Here is a 20,981-nt window from a genome sequence, read left to right as displayed (position 1 = left end):
CACTTTTACTCCATCAATTTTTTTAAAATTGAAATGCCTTCATCCGATCAAATATCCTACTTTGATCAAATATCCTTCATCTAGTGAGTAGACATATGTTACTCGTTCTTCATAATCTAAAAAGAAGGATATGATCTAGTATCTTATGGATAATGCCTAATTTCCGGATTATCCTATGAACTTCGTCCCTTTTCGACGATTATTATATGACATTAAGGCGGAGTATCAAGTACCTTATGCTCATACCCAAATGGTTTAGCTAATTAATAAAGTTATGGCTTATTACTAAACCATTATTTTTCAAAATTTCAATGTGCCGGATACTTGGTGGGGAAATGCAATATTTATGCTAAAAATTTCGGCACACTGCATATCCTTATCCCCCCTTACATCTAATACGTGGTTTTTCAAACAAACTTTTCCCAAATCTGCGTTTCTATTCTTATGAATGCAGTCCAATCTATTACATAACCACCATTATCCATATAAACATCCATCTGTTGTCTCCAATATTTAAAGCCCCTAAGAGAGATGTGATGGATACGCTGACTGCATGAAGATCGGTTCACGGCATTAGGGGGAGATATGATCAAAATTGAAATGGAATGCCGAGAAATTTCATGAAATGATCTTCAAAAATTAAATCCACGTACCAATTAAACTGGACTAGAAGTTCAGAAAGAAATCAAACATATCTGCCAAATAGATCTATTTCATAAAAAAAGAGTGACTTGGTCTCATACACATTCCCCAAAATTGGACCATATATATCCATCAATACTCCTTGATGCCAGAAGTACGGGAGATTCATTGGGATAGAAAAATAAAGAATCGACAAACAACTAGATCTAGTAAAATTTTCGTCACTCTTGAAAATCTTAGAGCTCTTGAAAAATCTTAAAAAGTTATATCTTTAAGATGATCGTCCAGATGACGAGAAAAACCCAGTAAAATTATAGGTGCACCAAATATTCATAATACTGGGTTGCGGAACAACCAGATATAAATATCCGGGAAATGGCTATAATCTGGTTAACTTTGAAAATTATTTTTTATATATGGGAGAAATTCTTGAAAAATGTTATAAGTTGTCAACAACACAATTGCCTTCAAAATTGCTCATATTATATGACAATCTGGATCCAGAACTAGGTGCCAGAAGCACCTAGATTGATTAACGTATAAAGAGAGCAATTAAAGGCATATATAGCTCAACTCGCTAATATATTCCTTTTGTACACCATTGAAGTACTAACCCTGTAGGTTACAAATGGTGTTTGTATAAAGGAAAAACAAGAATGATAAGGTGGTGAGATATAAAGCGAGTCTGTAGCCTAAGGGTTAACGCAGAAACCCATAATCAAGTATACTCTCCCATGATGAATATTATTAAAAGTTCCGCTACATGATTGGCAGAATAATTCTAGATATGCAGCTTATTAAAGTCATGACCTAGAAACTATGGGTCATTAGACACTATGTTTATCTGAAAATCCTTGATGGATTTATAATTCTCAAAAATGAAAGAAAGTAAATATCACAACATGTTTGTTGTTGAAGTACAAATGCTTTACTTTACTTAAAATAGTGAAGCAATTGATTAAATAATTTCCTCTTAAAATGGGAAATTAGAAATGAATATGTACCATGGGGTACTTATTAAGGGGCTTATTTATAAAATAAAGGAGATGGAAAATCAAGTATTATATCGACCTGTAGATCGAGCATTTCCTTAAAAGGAATTTCACATACTATTTAGTCTATGTCCAAATAATCTCCCGCAGTAGATAAGGACCATTTTTACCTAAAAGGATGATTCAGGACCAGAAGTCCGATACTTCAAAACGTCATTTTGAATACCCTTTTCTTTGAGACCGAAAATTCCCAAATTCGCATTTCTTTTTGTAATTTGTAAAGAGTGATTTGGTGATTCTCCTAGAAAGAAAAGGAAATGATGTTAATTAATATCCTTAAGGTATAAAATACATCTTTCGAGAAATCATTTGAATATTGGCATTATGTTAAACGCCATGACTTGGATTGATATATTATAAATCAATTTAAGCTTTAAGCATCTTAAAGCCTAAGGGATAATACTTGTTCTTATAGATGTATTTTGTATATTATCATCTCGTTATTACTTTCTCGCTTTGTCATAGCGACTTTTAAGTTACGAGATGATCAAGGTACAAATATTCATATTGATGCTTTTGACATGAAGTCATCATACTTGGGACAAATATAATAAAAACGTATATAGTTTTTCATGGTATAAAATACCTTGATCCACATGAACTCCAGAAGAGTGATAAAATATTTGTCTAGAAGATTTGCTCCAATGACAAGTTAGCAAATGTATACCTACAAAATATCTATGAGATTGATATGCAAGGGTAAAGAAAATTATTTAGGGGGTTATATATAAACAACTAAATAGACAAACCCCAAAATCCTGAAGATTATGCCCTGAAGGCTTATGATTGTACTCTTTTTCCCTTAACTAAGTTTTTCCCACGAGGTTTTCATAAGTTAAGGTTTTTAACGAGACAATCAGTACAATATATAAATTTACAAATATCATGTACTCTTTTCTTCAACTAGGTTTTTCCCATGTGGTTTTCCTAGTGAAGTTTTTAACGAGGCATGAATGTATTCAAATATACTATCCATATACCTTGTACTCTTTTCTCGACTAGTTTTTTCCCACAGGGTTTTTCTAGCGAGTTTTTAACGAGGCATGGTTATAGTAAGATAATGTCCAAGGGGGAGTGTTATAAATAATATTAAGTGTGGACATTATGATTAGAATATGTAACGGTTGTAACGGTCAACATTATTGTTGTCATTATTATTAGTTTATTATATATGTTGTACCCCCATATTGTAATGTAGAGGATGAATGAGTATTGACTATCTCTACATATTTTCTTCTCTCTTTTCAATATCATCTATTCTACAATGTTCATCGATTATGTTCATCGGTTAGGAGCTAAAGACCATCGGGCATAATCTCCCACAACATTCCTAAGATTTGTGAACCTTATGTATAATGCTTCAACATTAACAATGTGAGAATAATTTATGTAATTCCTAATGCTTAGTTTTTCTTTTGTGATAAAATGGAGATGTTTTTATAATAAATACTTATTTTTTTTAATACTACAGATTCTATTACATTGTATTATAAAAGATACTTAGATTTTATGCAACAATACTAATCTAGCTAATTATCTATCATTGTAATAAGTTTTGTTGGAACAAACACTTACAATCTAATGTTGATTTATGTGTGAGTTATTGTAATAAAATATGCGATACTGGACGATAAGAATAATAATCACACATGTAACACAAAACAAAAAATGCAAGAAAGTAAATTAATAGTGATACTTAAATTTGATTTGTATGTGTAACACGGAGGTGTTCACTCTCATTTAGTCATCTGAATTGAGACTCCCATCCCAGAGCGTCGAACAAAAGATCCTTCATTCTGTCTAGAGGATAATTCATAACCACTATTCCCTTGTTTCCCACCTTGTCCAAATTTGCAAGAAAGTCTGCATACTTATTCTCTTCCATCATAACGCCTAGATTTTTACAATAAGAAATTAATGACAACTCATGATCCGTGTTCACATGCCCTTGCACGATCTTAACCATAGCCTCCGAGTTCAACTCTACAACAACGTTACACAACCCTTTCTCTCGCAAGCCGATTACCCTCCTTGAGCTCCCAAAGTTCAATAGTGAAATTATTGGTCAATCCAATTTTCACATTGACCTTGTGCACCATCTATGATCCCAAGATGGTCGCTAACGAAGCTATGTACCCCTTCCCCACCCACTTGCCAACCCCAAGGTTGCTTTCATCGCCTCATCAATATTATTTGTTTAAACCAGGCCAACCATCCCTCCCTTGATGAGGACCAATTAACTCACCTCAAGCTACCACCCTCTATAACGCCCCTTTTTATAAAGAAATTACCCACCTCTTCCATCAACCATGTAGGCCACATCACTATTAACTAAACATTTACTCTTAATAAAAAGTACCAATAAAAACTTTTGGGATAGCTAGAAGGGTCATTGCTATGTACACCTTACTAGTTTTACTGTGACCTAAAAAAAATTTTGGTGAACGAAAACAAATAATTAAATGACATCCTTATCTATAAGGATTCATTGGCTTGCCTGGCCTATAACTTTTGTTAGCATAGCCACGATAAACTCCATAATTGCCTAAACATCCTTGCTTATTATTTTAAGATTGATTAATGGAGAAAATAGTAGAGGTTTGGTACATTTCGCTTTGAAGAAAAAAAGCCTTCGTGAGATGAAATCGATCAAAAACTCTTTTCCACACATTCTTTTCTACATCGTCCTGGTTTCTCTGAGGAAAGGGAACTCGAGTAACGATTTGCTTTGTACTATTGAAGATTAATGCAAATTTCTTCACAACGAAATACAAAGTTAGAATAGCTCAGTTGGTTAGAGCGTGTGGCTGTTATCCCAACAAGGTTGGCTGTTCAACCCCTTTTTTTAGCAAGATAGTTTAATTAATTCAATGCTATTCAGTGCTATATGAGAATACAAGGTTTTTTTTATCTTTGAATAACGAGAGAAACTTGTAATTGCTACACAGGAATGTACACGGGGTAAATTAAATCTCATAGTGACGACTGACCGACTCAATTCAAGAAGGCAAAATAGAACCAACTCAAATCAAGAAGGCAAAATAGGACGGACTCAAATCAAGAAGGAAAATAGGCCGACTCAAATCAAGAAGGCAAATAGGCCGCTCTTGTTGGCTCTTGAATAAACTCTTGAATTAATAAATGCATGTAATATCTTTGTATTAAATAAAACAATTTTTACAACTATGTTATATTTATTCTTAGTTTTGTTCATACTTGCCCGCACTACAATCGTCAAGACTTGCTTGATCATGTGTTCTTGTCCACAATCTATCACCTAAGAATCAACTGAGCTAGCTACATGTGTGGGCTAGTTCTTTTTATACTTGATTTGGTGGAGAAGTGCTAGCTTACTTATTGAGTTGTTGAGCGCACTCGTGCATTCCACTAGAGGCTATATTATGATTTTTTATTCCATATTAAAAATTTGGGTTATATCATGATGCTTAGATGTGTATATTATACTACGAAATTAAGCTATATTTGAGGAGAACAAAATATTATTATTAAGAAATGATTTTAATTTGTTTATCATATGGTTAATGTGTATGGCTTAGTAGGCTTCATATTATAACGCTTTTTTTTTTTTTTTTCATGGTAATACAACCAGGTTATACTCCATTTTTTAATCATTTTAGAAGGATCAAGATTTAAAGTTAAAACCAACAATTTTTAAAATATGTCCCCGAAATTAAAGAACATTGAAAGAATTACTCCATAATCATTATAGTATATATGTTAAATATATGCCTATAGTGATAATAGCAATACTACAGTTCAACAAAGTCTTAAAATAAAAATTAACAAATATAATATTTATTAAAATCATAATTATTAAAACTAATTTTAACCAAAAAAAAAAAAAAAAAAAACCTGCACGGCTTCAGTTCGGCAGATCGGAGCAACTGGCGGCGGTGGAAGTCGTAGAACGGTGGAACTCGCGGCTGGCTTCAGTTCGGAGCCGCTGAGAACGGTGGAACTCGCAACGGCGGTGGAGACGGCAGATGAGGGAGTCCTTAGCTTGGTGTCGGCAGCGTCGTGGGAGGATGATGGAGGTGGTGTCGACGGTGGAGGTGTGGTGAGGGCGACGGTGGAGGTTTGGTGAGGGGAGTTGAGGAGATGTGAGTTACGTTGGCTGAGAGGTGTGAGAGCGATAGAGGGTTTCGTTTTATTTTATTTTATTTTATTTTTATTTATTTTTTTGTTTCCAGATCTGGGTTGCCGCTGCCTTTTCTACGAGCAAGGGTAGCGGAAAGTACATCCGTCCTTTTTTATTTTTTGAAAATCGCTACCTTTTGTCTAAAAGGGTAGCGGTTTCTTGTTCATTTATTTACAATTATGCCACCGTTCTCTTTTTTTTTTTTTTTTTTTTTTTTTTTTTTTTTTTTTAAATAATACACTATCCTTGTTTAAAGAAGGATAGCCTAAAATCATGCTTCTTTGCTCTATTTTGTACTAGTGCTATAATAAAGACCATTGGTTGAATGTACACAACTATAAAAAATTAAAGTCATTTTTGTAAATGAATTTGATGGGGTCGTGGGGCTATCGAGTTAGGTATTCTTGAAAGTTCAATGAATAAAAATAAAAAAGGTGAATTTGTGGAATTGGGCTAGAGAGAAGAAAGGAAGGAAGGTACGCCCACGAGGCTTGAGGGAAGGAGGGAATGTATGTTCATAAGACTTGGGGAAGGAAGGAAGAGGGCTTTGGGCTTATGATGGAGGTGCGGCTAGCTAGCGCTTGGATAATTATATTAATAAACCAAAAACTCGTATATTCTAAATGTACATATGGTCGTTGAAGATCATGAGTAGGTGAACTATGATTCTCTACCAATATGTTTCTCCGATTGAGTTTGCCACATATGGTCTTTCTTGTTAGTGCAAATTTACCTCTCCTATTAGATTTGCAAGTTATTACATAGTTCGTGATTTATCTAATGCACACCATAAGTATTCCTCGTCAACCAAATATATTGTATCTAAACCAAAAAAATAAATACCTCTAGTACTGACTGTGAGTATTCTTGGTCAACCAAATATATTGTATTTAAACCAAAAAAATTAATAAATAAAAGAAACAAACAAACAAAGAAAACACCAAGTTTATTGATAAAAAGGGAGTGTTAAACAACATCTTCTCAATCGAGCACATTGCATAAGGTTTCAGGTTTCTTAGTATAGTTTCCTTCTTTTCAATCGAGCACATTGCATAAGGCTTCTTAGTATAGTTTGCTTCTCCTACGTGATTTGGACGCTATTAAACTATAGTTGAGGTTAACTTATTCACATCATTACGTAATATTGTGTGTTTTCCTCGTCACTAGAATTATGTGATTTGCCTCCAATAAGAGATTTTTTTTTTCTTTCTTTTTAACATCAACAGGCAAAAAATCATTTTGCAAATGAAAGAAAGAAGAGGAATCGCATAACATTTAACAAGCCAATAGTAGGCTAGAAGGAAGAGTATTTACCACCAAGTTTACCTCCTAACAAATGCTAGAAATTGAGCTATTCCGATGAATATATTGAGACTTTAATTAAACTTGCGATGCACACATTAATTTATATATATATATATATATATATATATATATATATATATATATATATATATATATATATATATATATATATTTAGATAATAAAATTAAATATTAAATTATAAACAATTCTAATATTTGAAAGTGTACATTTATTTGATTGTAAGATTAGTGTGAAAGTCACTACAAGAAATTTCGCATTTAGTGATAATAGAAGTTGTCACCAAAACTATCGGTTTTGGTCACAATTGATATTAGTGACCAATTTTTGAAGTCGTCACCTGTCGTCACTATATCTTCTGTCACCATTGTAGCAGTGACGACTTTTGAAAAGTTGTCACAATTACTAAGACTTTTGTGACAATATTTACGTACACTAAAAGTAGCATTTGAGTGATATCAATAGTCGTCACAATAAATGTACATTCGGTGACGAAATATGTTATTACAAAAAAAGTGATTTAGTGACAACTAAAATCGTTACAATTAATTATTTTATTGTGACAATAACACTTTAGTCACAATACTTATACTTATTTCTGAGAATTGTTCTTGACTAAAAAATGATAATCAGTCACCTAAAAGTGGTAACAAATAATTACTTTGTTGTGACAACAATCATGGTAATAAATGTTGTATTCATTTGTGACAAAGAAGTTGACTCTAAAACAATCATTAATGTTAACTAAAGTCGTACAACAATCCAATTTCTTGTAGCCTTCATCTTCGTCACTGATATCTTTAAAAATAGTGACAGTGTATTTGTCACTAAAATATTGAAAATTAGTGGCGAAATTTGTATCACTAAAATAAGTTGAAATAGTGTCATTACTGTCAATCTTAATGTTTTTATAAGTAACAATTACTTGGTCACAATTTTTTTTCAAATAATATATACTAGCCAAATACACACAATATAAAATTATTTATACATAGGGTCGCACTCCTGTGCGAATAGGCGCCCAGGAGAGAAATGCGAATGCATGTCAGCCATCCACGTGTCCAGATCAACGAATCATATGTAATTTTTAAAAAACGACGCGGTAGCATTTTTGTAAATAACTTGAACTTTAGTGCAAGTAAATGTGTTATAAGTGCAAGTAGCTGGTGCATCTTTGCAAGTAAAAAGTGCAAGTAAAATCACTTACTAGTGCACCTATTTTCACTTACGAGTGCAAGTAACTTTACCTTATTAACATTCGTGCACTTAGTTATAACGTCAGGTGCACTTAGTATTGATGCTCAGTGTTAATTTTACTTGCACCTATAGTACATTTTACATGCACTTTAATGCATTTTACTTGCATGTACTTTTGTCTTGTTAACATTCATTGATCGGGTGCACTTACTTTCACCTACAAGTGCATGTAATTTTGCCTCTACTTTCACTTACAAGTACATGTAATTATATGTAATACCTAAGTTATAAAAGTATAATTTCGCAATGTTACTATAATTACTTAATAATTATTATGGTAATTAAGGAATTTATTGCATAGATATTAGTATAATTGACTAATAATTATTATGGAAATTAAGTTAATTACAATTAAACATGTGTCATTAAATTTTTTATAATTATAATTAATTTTTTGATTATATATATATATATATATATATATATATATATATATATATATATATATATATAGTCTGGATCAAGTGAGGACCTAATCTTAGGTGAGGATGTGAGGACTAATCTAGACCATTAAATCAGAATGATGTATGGCTGAGATTAAAAGGAACAAATCACACAGATTAAGGAAACAAATCCCTTTAAAATATTAAAATATATAAATTTAGGGTAAATTAGTCTTATTAAAAGATGTGCATTCCTATACAAAATATTGTGCATTCCTATACTGAGTGTTGTGCATCGAACCTTTATTGTTGTGCATTCAAACCCCACCAAAAAAATTCTACAGTGGACATCCCAATCTCCTACTATGCACTCAACTATGTGCTATAATGCACAACTCTCTAGCCTACGGTGCACAACTTAAAATACTATGTTGCACAATCAGCACACACAAATGCACAATAATCGTACTACCCAAGCATTTGTACATATACACGACCATCCAAATATAGACAATATTATACTCAAAAGAACGAGCAAAAAAAATAAAAAAATACTGATTAGTTTGCATGGGCGAACACTCAATCAATGATGAAGAAATCGCAGCTCCAAATTGCAACGATGATGATCCAAGAAAATAGGAATCCAATTTGGCCAAGGATTACACATGCGTTCACACTTTAAAGAAAATAGAATCAATATTTCATCAAATATACACCATCAACGTTATGAAAATACACCACAAAACACACACAAATTAGATACGCATCACAAAAAACACACAATTAGGTGTGATTAAAAACATCATAGAGTGTTCGGAAATACATCATTGGGGGTGGTGAGTTATATGATGTATTTTTTTGGGGTCTGTTGTGTATTTTTTGGTATTTTTTTGCATTTCATTGTGAGGTCTTTCCCTTACACTGTTGGTGCATGTTGTTAACACTGTTAGTGTATTTTGAAATTCTGCCGCACCGCCGCACGGGAAGACCCCACCGCATTTGAACTTTCTTCTATATATATATACCCTATATAGGGGAGGCTTCAAGTGAGAACCATTTGTTAGGTAGGAACATAAGAACTAATCTAAGCCATCTAAAAATTGATAATCAATGGACAACATCATATTAAAATTTTAATTAGCAGAATAACCGTAATTAATTACAGGGTTAATGATGCAATTCTCTTCAACATCCACTTAAATAGAAAGATTTGATCCTGATATTTTCCTTGATTTTAGGTGCACAAACTAAGGAAGTATTGTTTAGAAGTTTGGAATCAGTTCTGAGAATACAACTAGATTGCACGCGTAGGTGTCGACGGCAGGGAAAACACAACAAACGCATTCCAACGTTACATTGAAAACATGGACGCCGCCGTCAATGAAGGTAATGTAATTTAATTTTAGCAAATGCAGCCACTAAGTCGACCAACAGCAAATAAACGCCGGCGATAACTATGATCCTCTCTTTCCGGTTGGGTTTGGACTCACCTCTAAAGTATAGCATAAGGCTTATGGGGTTAGAGTTTTAGCATTCATTATGTTGATGTGGAGCTTATTATAGTTAATGAGCAGAACAAGTCGTAAAATATGATAATGTAATACATAATGAGCAGAACAATTTGACTTAATAGGTTACGGTGTGCATTTGGGTTAAAGTGTGTGTGTCATAGTGAGCAAAAGTAATGAGTGCATAAAGAGAAATAAAACAGGTTGATGTGATAGACTATGGTGTACACTTGGATTGTGTTGTGTGTGCACTTGGGTCAACGAATTTGTGTCATGATGCTCAAGAAAACTGATATACAACATACTGTGTGCACTTAGGATAACGAATGTGTGCATGCACCGAAACTAGATTGGTATTAAAGACTATATTGTGCACTTGGGTTAAACTGTGTGTGCCGTAACGTTAATAATGAGTATGTGGATGAAAAGACGCAAAATAAGTTGGTGTGCACTTAGGTTGATAGATTAGGGTGTGCACTTGTGTTGAACTGTGTGTGCCATAATTTGCAGAATTAGTTCGAGTATGCAAAGACGTTAAACATTTTGGTGTGCACTTGGATTGTGTTATGTGTGCCATAATGTGCAAAAATACTGGAAAAATGAATTCACGAAAACCCGCGGATTGATGTTAAAGACTATGTTGTGCACTTGGGTTAAACTGCGTGTGCCATAACGTAAATAATGAGTGTGTGGATGAAAAGGCGTAAAACAAGTTGGTGTGCACTTGGGTTGACTGTGTACACATGGGTTACACTGTGTATGCCATAATTTGCAGAATTAATTTGTGTAAGAAAAGATGTTAAACATTTTGGTGTGCACTTGGATTGTGTTGTGTGTGTGCACTTAAATAGAATTGTTTGTGGATAAGTTATAAATAGGGTTGGGGATTCTCCGTCCTCGGATAATCCTCGTGGGGATGGGGAGGATTTTCGATTTCCCAGTGGGATGGGACGGGGACGAGGAGTGTGGGAGAAAGTCAGCGGAGGGGATCGAGAGTATGCTTCCCGCCCCGCCTCGCCCGTTGACATCCTTAATTGGTGCCTAGGCACCCATGTATTTTTTTTATTTTTTATTTTTTTTAACAATTTGATTTAATTTTTTTTAAAAATTTTTTTAAGACTAGATAATTATAAACTATTTAATACTTTAATAGTTAATACTAAAATATTAAATATTAACCTAAAAAACAATTAGAGTTTGAACCATGTCGTACTAATGATGTTGATTGGTAACTATAATGTTGAGAATATTTATCCATGGTTGGTTGAATATAACATTCATGACAACATATATGGTCAACTTAACTTGTTGAATGAATCATAATTATGAACACAACAATTCATCACTCTCTTTTAGTTGCAAGCATATTATTATTACTATATTTATTTCTTAAATTTTTACGTATTAAGTAATATTATTTTATACATAATTTGACTATAAATTGTTGAACATTATTAATGTAGTCATAAATTATTTTATCCTATTATAATACAACTAAAGAATAATTACTAATCTTATCTAAGTAAAAAAAAAAATGTACTGATTATGTAATTATTACTAATTTCATTACTTTTTTGATTCCTAATAAATAAACATTTATTTTTCATTACTAGTAAACACTAATTACAAATAATTGTTTTTTTTTAATGCTACTGGCACTATTACAAAGTAGTATCTGTTCAACGCCTCCACTTAGGCTCGAACTCACAACCTTCCAAATGAAAGTCCAACCTGGATACCATTAGACCACATAGTCTTGGTACAAATAATTGTTAATTACATTTAACTTTCTAAATTATTATGTAATAATTACTACATACTAATTAACTAACTATTATGCTTTATAAATGATTACGGAATGAATGAAGTTAACAGCAAGTATACATATATTGATATACTACTACCTTTTTTTCATTATTGTTACAATACTATACACATACACGTATAATACCATCGATTTTTACCTTTAAAACATTTTTTGCCAAAAAAACTAACATGCACTCTGGAAGTCCATTTTTTCTTCATCAAACACGAATTCCATGATTTCTCTTTTCCTATCTATGCATACTTTTCAAATGCATCCTATTTTTGTATCCCAGAGAAAAATTACACCCAACCTTGTTTATTATTCCTAAGATTTGTGAACCTTATGTATAATGCTTAAACTTTAACAATGTGAGAATAATTTATGTAACTCTTAATGCTTAGTTTTTCTTTTCTGATAAAATGGAGGTGCTTTTCTAATAAATACTTTTTTTTTTTAATACTACTGACTCTATTACATTGTATTATATATAATAAATACTTAGATTTTATGCAACAATACTAATCTAGCTAATTATCTCTCATCTTTTCTTCTACTATAATAAAGTAGAATCTAATAGTTCCGCCTAATTGTTGTTCAGATAAATAAATCAAAATATAAAATATTATATCTGAATTATTCTCTAATATCACATTTAATAATATATTCAATACATGAAATTTAAATGGAAGATGAGTAGATGACTGTTGAAGACTAAACATTAATTTTAAAATGAATGCTTCTATAAACCTAACACTATAAATAAGTCTTCACTCTTCACAATTCATGAAACAAGTTCATGTATACGGAGGAGAAAGACTGAAATGATGGGCGAACTAGGCTGTGGAGGGCAGCAGTGCCTGCCTGTCTAGAGTTGAAAGTTAAAGTGAGAGGAAGCTTAGAATTGAAAACACTAGATTGCACTTTTACAGGGAGCTGTGTTGAATCTGTAAAAGGAGGAAAAATAATGAAGTGTACAATTTTCTGCATTTCAATTGAAAAATTATGAATATACAATTTGTAATCCCCTAAACAATTTGTTATTTATTAATGTAGTTCATTTATTTTAATTTTCATTCTTTTATTTCGTTTCATTAATATTTATATATTTTTCGTTTCTTTAATATTTGTATATTTGTATTATATTGTAATCTTAAAGACCGTGCATCACACACGAACATATATACATTTATGTTTTGTTTCTATAACTACTTAAAGTAACCATTTTAAAAAGATTATAATCTTATTTTTTCCCGTGCATCGCGCAGGTTAATTACTAGTCGTAATAAGTTTTGTCGGAACAACACCGTACAATCTAATGTTGATTTTGTGAGATATATTAGGCTATTGTTATTTGTATTCCTAGTCTACAGGGTTAAGTTACGATAGTTTAGTTGTGTTAGTATATTGTACCTATCCTGCAACAGTTTGAATCTAATTGCAACATTCATCGATTTATGTGTGAGTTATTGTAATAAAATATGCGATATTGGACGATAAGAATAATAATCACACATTTAACAAAAAATATAAAATGCATGAAAGTAAATTAATAGTGATACTTGAATTTGGTTTGTATGTGTAACACGGAGGTCATCACTCTCATTTAGTCATCTGAATTGGGACTCTCATCCCAGAGCGTCGAACAAAAGATCCTTCATTTTGTCTCGAGGATGACTCATAAACACTATTCCCTCGTTTCCCACATCGTCCAAAATTGCCAGAAAGTCAGCATACTTATTCTCTTCCATCATAACCGTACCCCAAGATTTTTACAATAAGCAATTACAGACAACTCATGATTCGTGTTTACATACCCTTGAATGATCTTAACCATAGCCTCCAAGTCCAACTCTACCACAACGTTACGCAACCCCTTCTCTCGCAAGCCGATTACACTCCTTGAGCTCCCAAAGTTCAATAGTGAAATTATTGGTCAATCCAATTTTCATATTGACCTTGTGAACCATCTATGATACCAAGATGGTCGCTAACGAAGCTATGTACCCCTTTCCCACCCACTTGCCAACCCCAAGGTTGCTTTCATCACCTCATCAATATTGATGAGTTTAAACTAGGCTAACCATATATCCCTCCCTTGATGAGGACCAATTAACTCACCTCAAGCTACCACCCTCTGTAATGCCCCTTTTGATAAAGAAATTACCCGCATCTTCCATCAACCATGTAGGCCTCCTCACTATTAACTAAACATTTACTCCTTAATAAAAGGTACCAATAAAAACTTTTGGGATAGCTAGAAGGGTCACTGCTATGTACACCTTACTAGTTTTATGACCTATAAAATTTTTTGATGAACGACAACAAATAATTAAATGACATCCTTATCTATAAGGATTCATTGGCTTGCCTGGCCTATAACTTTTGTTAGCATGGCCACAATAAACTCCATAATTGCCTAAACATCGTTGCTTATTATTTTAAGATTCATTAATGGAGAAAATAGTAGAGGTTTGGTACATTTGGCTTTGAATATAAAAATCCTTTGTGAGATGAAGTCAAAAACTCTTTTCCACACATTCTTTGCTACATCGTCCTGGGTTTCTATAAGGAAAGGGAACACGATTACCTATTTTCTTTGTACTATTGAAGATTAATGCAAATTTCTTCCCAACGAAATACAAAGCTAGAATAGCTCAGTTGGTTAGAGCGTGTGGCTGTTAACCACAAGGTTGGAGGTTCAAGCCCTCTTTCTAGCGGGTATATTAGTTTAATAGGTAGGTAAATCAAACTAAGTTGCTCATAGTTGACCGATTCAAGAAGGCAAATAGGGGTATAGGACCGGGGTAAACCACATCTTAGTCGGTAGAGGATCACAGGTAGGTAAATCAAACTAAGGACGTCTTAATTATAAGTAATGCCCCGTCGGGGATGGGGAGTACTCTCCCAGCCCCGCTCGTCCCTGGATATATAAACATACATATATATATATATATATATATATATATATATATAGGGTAGGGTTCCAGTGAGAACATGTGCTTAGGTGAGAACGTGAGAACACATCATGTGCATCCATCTAATTTTTTTAATTGTCTAGATTAGATTAAGTGTGTGCGAACGCGCATTAAATATGTGCAAAGATGGATGCACATGATGTGTTCTCACGTTCTCATCTAAGCACATGTTCTCATATGATCCTAACTATATATATGGTAGGGTTCCAGTGAGAACATGTGCTCAGATGAGAACATGAGAACACATTATGTGCATCCATCTAATATTTTTTAATGGTATAGATTAGATAAAGTGTGTGCGAACGCGCATTAAATGTGTGAAAACACACTTAATCGCGTTTACACACATTTAATGCGCGTTTGCACACACTTAATCTAATCTAGACCATTGAAAAATATTAGATGGATGCACACGATTTGTTTTCACGTTCTCACCTAAGCATGTGTTGTCATATGATCTTAAATATATATATATATATATATATATATATATATATATATATATATATATATATATATATATATATATATATTATTTATTTATTTATTTATAGGGAAGGGTTCAGGTGCGGGTATAGCTTCTCGTGAGCTTGTGCGGTTGACGCACCTTAAGCATTAAAGTAGCGTACCTTAAGTACACAAACCAAGCACCTTAAACACACAAACAAAGCACCTTAAGAACACAAATCACGCGCACCTAAAGCTTTAGGCCAACGCACCTTAAGTACACAAACCATGCACCTTAAGAACACAAACCACACACCTATGGTTTTAAAATGCCGCACCTTAAGTTTCAACAACTCACGCACCTTAAGCATACAAATCACGCACCTTAAGAAGGAAAACAACGCACCTTAAGAAGGAAAACCACGCACCTTAAGCTTCAGGTTAACGCAACTTAAGTTTCAACAACTACGCACCTTAAGCACAAAAATCATGCATTTTAAGCACAAAAACTATGTACCTTAAGCACAAAAACCACGCACCTTAAGTTTCATATGTTGGCATAATATGCAGAAAAATTAACTGTTATGCCTCCAGGAGATGCGTCAACATAAAGAAACCAAGTTCAGTTTTGGACTCACAAAAGAAGTTATACTTCAAAAAATACGTAAAACACTGGATGTCACAACTCGCCTTACAGATATATAGCTAACGGTGGTCTCGCCTCGTAGTTGGTCGTTGAAAATTGAAGCCGCTGTCATTGCAGATAGTCTACGAAGCTCGACGTCGCTTCTCGCCTTGCAGATGGATAACGGTGGACTGGCCGACCTGCACAGGCAAAGCCCAATAGATTTTGAAGCTTGAAGCCGCTGTCATTGCCGATGATCTACGAAGCTCGAAGCCGCCTCTTGTCTTGTAGATGGATGACAGTGGACTGGCTGACCTTCGCAGGCAAAGCCCAATAGCTTCCCAATAAATTTCGAGTGAGCCAATAAAATGCATCGAGTCAGCCAATATTCGAACCGTCGCAGGAAAAAGCCCAATAGATTTCAAGCCCGCTTCTCGCCTATGTCTACAATAAAATGCCTCAACAACAGGTTTCAAACAAGTTGACACTCATGCAAAGATCACATCAAAGACAACCTGTAAAGGAACACAACCGGCAACAACAAAAGAATGCTCACCGTGGGAATTGAACCCACAACCACAAAGTTAAGAGCCTTGCGCTCTACCAACTAAGCTAAACAAGCTTACCAATAATTGACCACAAATACTATAAATAATCTGTAATCATAGAAAAGTCTACACTAATCTTCCATTTAAAAAGGTGAGTGGAAACCCCATTATTTGTTTGGGGGCTCGTATTGCATAAGTCTGTCATTAAACTATTGATTCCATCACATCAGTCCATCGCTCATTACCCATGCGGAAAAAACTTCCAAACACGGAGACTTAGTAAAATTTAGACACCATAATTTTGAGTAACAATTTGTACGAGATCTTGGTTGAAAAAATTGCTAGGTGCTCGGGAGGAGCTTAGACGGCGATTAATCGGCGCTAGGGATGTCAACATACCCAACGTGGAACCCGATTCCCCGCCCCAACGGGGACGGAATCGGGGATGGAGATGGGGTAACGTTTAGTTCTCCGTCGGGGATGGGAAGTACTCTCCCAGCCCCGCCCCGTCCTATATATATATATATATATATATATATATATATATATATATATATATATATATATATATATATATATATATATATATATATATATATTTATTCATAGGGAAGGGTTCAAGTAAGGGTATAGCTTCCCGCGAGGTTGTGCGGTTGACGCACCTTAAGCATTAAAATAGCGTACCTTAAGTACACAAACCAAGCAGACAAACAAAGCACCTGAAGAACACAAATCACGCGCACCTAAAGCGTTAAGCCGACGCACCTTAAGTACACAACCCACGCACGTTAAGTACACAAACCACGCACCTTAAGAACACAAACCACGCACTTAAGGTTTTGAACTGCCGCACCTTAAGTTTCAACAACTCACGCTTCTTAAGAATACAAATCACGCACCGTAAGAAGGAAAACAACGCACCTTAAGAAGGAAAACCACGTACCTTAAGCTTTAGGTTAACACACCTTAAGTTTCAACAACTACCCACCATAAGCACGCAAACATTGCACCTTAAGCACAAAAATCACGTACCTTAAGCACAAAAACCATGCATCATAAGTTTCAACAACTACTCACCTTAAGCACACAAACCACACACTTTAAGTACAAAAACCACGCACTTTAAGCGAAAAAACCACAAACTTTAAGCACCAAAACCATGAACCTTAAATTTGACCTAGACGCAAAAATAACCAAATTGCCACTTTTTTTTTTTTTTTTTTTTAAATTCTGGTAATCCTGTATGGTTATTTAAGCAAGATCAATGGCTTAAATTTAACCGCACAACCGCACAGAAAACACCCAACCGCATGAGAACTAAAATATATATATATATATATATATATATATATATATATATATATATATATATATATATATATATATATATTTATTTATTTATTTATTTTTATTTATGCATTATAGCCACACAACATACATATATATGTATTACTTTGTACAGAGTATATAATTTTAGAATAATTATTTTCATGGTATGTCATACTTATGAATTCACATCTTTGGACAGAGACGGAGCCAAAGGGGGGGGGGGGGTGGGCAGGGGTGGCAGCTGCCCCCCTCACCCCACCCCCACCCCATATATAATATGTGTACGTATATATGTATATATAGTACAAGTTTTAGTATTAGTATAAAAAAATATTAAATGTTAATAAGAAATGTGTTAGATTAGTTGGTAGAGCACATATTTGGTAATAGTAAAGGTTAAATGTTTGAATCTTTTTGCATTAATATAGTTTTACAGTTTTTTTTTGACTCCTTCCCCTAGTCTTCAACACAGTCACGTTTTTAATAGCTTTTTTAATATTTAGTAAACACACATATATATCATTCTTTTATATTAATAGTGAGATGTGTAATTTATAATGTGTTTTCTATTCAAATTATTATATGAAGATGGATATATATGAGTTATTTATTTAAATATTTTAAAAATTGTTAATATTCTTTTATAAGTTATAAATAGGGTTGGGGATTCCCTGTCCTCGGATAATCCTCGTGCGGATGGGGATGGGGAGGATTTTCGATTTCCCAATGGGATGGGGACGGGGATGGGGAGTGTGGGAGAAAGTTAGCGGAGGGGATCGGGAGTATGCCTCCCGCCCTGTCTCGCCCGTTGACATCCCTAATCGGTGCCAAAGCACCCACGTTTTTTTTTTTAACAATTTGGTTTAATTTTTTTTTTTAAATTTTTAAGACTGTATAATTATAAACTATTTAATACTTTAATAGTTAATACTAAAATATTAAAAATTAACCTAAAAAACAATTTGAGTTTGAACAATGTCGTAATAATTACTACATACTAATTAACTAACTATTATGCTTTATAAATAATAAAGGAATGAATGAGGTTAATAGCAAGTATACATATACTACTACCTTTTTTTCCATTATTGTTAAAATACTATACACACGCACACGTATAATACCATCGTTGTAATTAAAAAAATCCAACGACAAATAATTCATTAACCACATATCTCTTCAACTTGTTGTAAAACACAAATAATTCATTAACCACGAAAATCCTTAACCAAAAAAAAAAAAAAAAAAAAATCTTGAGATCTGCATGAAGATACTTACGTTTTGAAGGATGCAACACTAATCCATTGTATTTACTGGACGGTGGAGGAACGGATTGAGAGAGTCAACAAGATATAATTTCACAGAGAACGGGAAGAATAGGGAAACAGAGGCGGAGCCAGGATTAAATAATGCGGTGAGCCATGCATATAAACCTGTCAGCTGTTTTTACTGCACCAGTGTTTAACACTGCAAATTACAATCAATTATATCTTAAATTAGTAATAAAACATGTAGAATGTTAAATTAGTAATTTCATTCTTCCAAAAGGTTGAACTCCAACCCTAAGGGCCCCCCACACCCCGACCTGACAGAGATCCACTGAGCATGAACCACATAGGCTAGACCTTTACTTACTGCGCACTAGCAGCCCCTCACTTTGAGAGGTAGCTCCCACACTGCCGCTGGTGAGACTCGATCCCTGGTCATTCTTCCAACTTTTCACCTCTATAACCAATTGAGCTGCCCATGCGGGTAAACTAGTAATTTCATTTTGTTTAGCATTGCAAATTCTAATCAATTATACTTGTAATTATGAGAGTAGATTGCTGTTAAAACAAATGAAATATTCTAGCTAAAGCTAGAACTCAACAACGTACTTAATTAACAACGGGTAATACTAGAATTTCACAAAACTTGAAGCACAACATTGAGTTCGATTAGCTGGTGATGAAGTATGGATGACACTGGCATTTCGAGAAATAGGAAAATTAATTTGTAGTTGCAAACATTAAAGCTCAGCCGTAAAATCATTGATCACAATTTCAAAAACGATTAAGAAAAGAGAAATGAGAGAGAGAGAGTCAGAGAGACGAACCTGGTAAGCCACCGGACACCGGAGACCGGATTTCTCGCACAGTCGCACGAGTAGTTGATGAAATGTTTTGGAAGCTTACTTTGGAAGCTTTTGGATGGTAGTGCGACCAAAATCTTGTTGAAAGCTTATTCTAGACGCTTTTGGATGGCGCATATACTTTAATTTTGTTGAAATCTTACTCTAGAAGCTTGGCAATTTTTATGTCGTTCTATGTTTGTAATTTCTGAACTCTATGTTCATAATTCTAAAACTCTATGTTCATAAATTTTGAACTATATATTCACAATTATAGAACTCTATATTCACAATTATAGAACTCTATGTTCATAATTACTGAACTCTATGTTCATAATTATAAAACTCTATGTTCATAATTTTTGAACTTCATATTCACGATTATTGAACTCTGTATTCACAATTACAGAACTCTATGTTCATAATTTTTGAACTTCATATTCACAATTATTGAACTCTGTATTCACAATTATAGAACTCTACGGGCTAAGTTTATACGCATATGTAAAAAGGAAGAAATGAAGACATTGCACTGCACCTATTTTGAATTTTGAATTTTCAACCAGTGAAGAATCTTTTCCAAGATTGCCATGGCAAAAATCCACCTGTTAGTAGTATTGCATATGGAGAACAACGTTAATCACAACATTAAATATAATTAAGATTATTAATTGATTGGATGGTGTGAGATAGATATGATATGACGAATTTACCCCTTTCAATTCAGTTTAAATATTGACTTATAATTTTCTGGTCACATTTGGTCGGTAATTTGGCCGGAGTGACCAAAATTGATAAAAATTGCATAGTCAATG

At 33.7% G+C, this 20,981-nt stretch overlaps 2 non-coding genes across 2 annotated transcripts; one reads left to right on the top strand and one right to left on the bottom strand.

Annotated features, from left to right (window-relative positions):
• The first annotated feature begins 14,775 nt into the window (after window positions 1–14,775).
• On the top strand, window positions 14,776–14,849 carry TRNAN-GUU. Its single transcript has one exon. It is a non-coding gene; the product is annotated as a tRNA-Asn (tRNA).
• A 1,879-nt stretch (window positions 14,850–16,728) lies between these two features.
• On the bottom strand, window positions 16,729–16,801 carry TRNAK-CUU. Its single transcript has one exon. It is a non-coding gene; the product is annotated as a tRNA-Lys (tRNA).
• Window positions 16,802–20,981: the final 4,180 nt, after the last annotated feature.

The sequence above is a fragment of the Ipomoea nil genome, unplaced genomic scaffold, assembly GCF_001879475.1.
Source record: "Ipomoea nil cultivar Tokyo-kokei standard unplaced genomic scaffold, Asagao_1.1 scaffold2441, whole genome shotgun sequence".
NCBI classification, from domain to species: domain Eukaryota; kingdom Viridiplantae; phylum Streptophyta; class Magnoliopsida; order Solanales; family Convolvulaceae; genus Ipomoea; species Ipomoea nil.
This window is presented reverse-complemented; position numbering and strand designations above follow the sequence as displayed.